This window comes from Condylura cristata, unplaced genomic scaffold (assembly GCF_000260355.1).
Source record: "Condylura cristata isolate star-nosed mole 26May11 unplaced genomic scaffold, ConCri1.0 scaffold00006, whole genome shotgun sequence".
Lineage (NCBI taxonomy): Eukaryota > Metazoa > Chordata > Mammalia > Eulipotyphla > Talpidae > Condylura > Condylura cristata.
Window position 1 is genome coordinate 3592043 of NW_004567107.1, and position 852 is coordinate 3592894.

Sequence of the window (852 nt, forward strand, 5' to 3'; positions counted from 1 at the left end):
GGCCAGGGGTCCCCTAGGGCCAGGGGTCCCCTAGGGCCAGAGGCCACTCAGGCCAGAGGCCACTCGGGCCAGGGGTCCCCTAGGGCCAGGGGTCCACTGGGGCCAGGGCAAAGAGCCCTGTGTGCCCTGGCTGTCCTCATCTAGTTCCCAGGCTGGTTGCCATCTGATCCCCCAGGGCAGGGCAGGCAGCTGGGGGGGGGCGCATATGTTTCCCCCTCTGTGGGTGGAGTCCGGTTGGTCAGGGCAAAAGCGAGGGTGGCCCCGACAGCCCACAGCCCCCTAACTGAGCTGCCCTGATCCAGCAGGACTCCTCCCTCCCTGCCCCCGCCCAGGTCTGGCACGGGCGCACCAGCGTGCCGACTCCCTGGGCAAAGGCCGAGTGGCCCTCCCTCTTTCTGGACTCGGTGGTCCCGACCGCCCCCCTCCTCTCGCGCACCCCGCTCCCCAGCCTCAGACTCCAGCGGTTACCGCCGCCTCCTGGCCAGCGAAGGAACAGACCGCGCTGAGAGCCGAAGGAGGCCTTAGGCTGGGCGGGCGGTGCTTGGGCCGGGGCGGGGTGCGGAGGCAGCGGCCTTTTCTGCAGGGCTGCCCCGGCTCCAGAAAAAAACGGAGCCAGATCAAGGCACAGATTGGACCAACCCTGTGCAGGTACCCCCACTCCCCACTCGCCTTTCACTAGGGCCAGAGGGGGCTTTCAAGTTCGGGGACGACCTGTCCGTCCCTCCTCTTTTCCAGACTTCCATACCCCCCGCCCCTCTCCCCCCGTATTTCCACGTCCAGGAGAGTGCGGGATTAGGAGTCCTGATCTCGTCGCCGCTGCCCCCGGTGACCTGGCGCCGCCAGCCTCGCGCC

The 852-nt window shown here is 68.7% G+C and overlaps 1 protein-coding gene across 1 annotated transcript in view; it reads left to right on the top strand.

Moving 5' to 3' along the window:
* The window catches only part of LOC101636268 (chromosome unknown open reading frame, human C9orf50), a 10189-nt gene that overhangs the window by 6239 nt on the left and 3098 nt on the right, over positions 1-852 (top strand). The window lies entirely within an intron of this gene.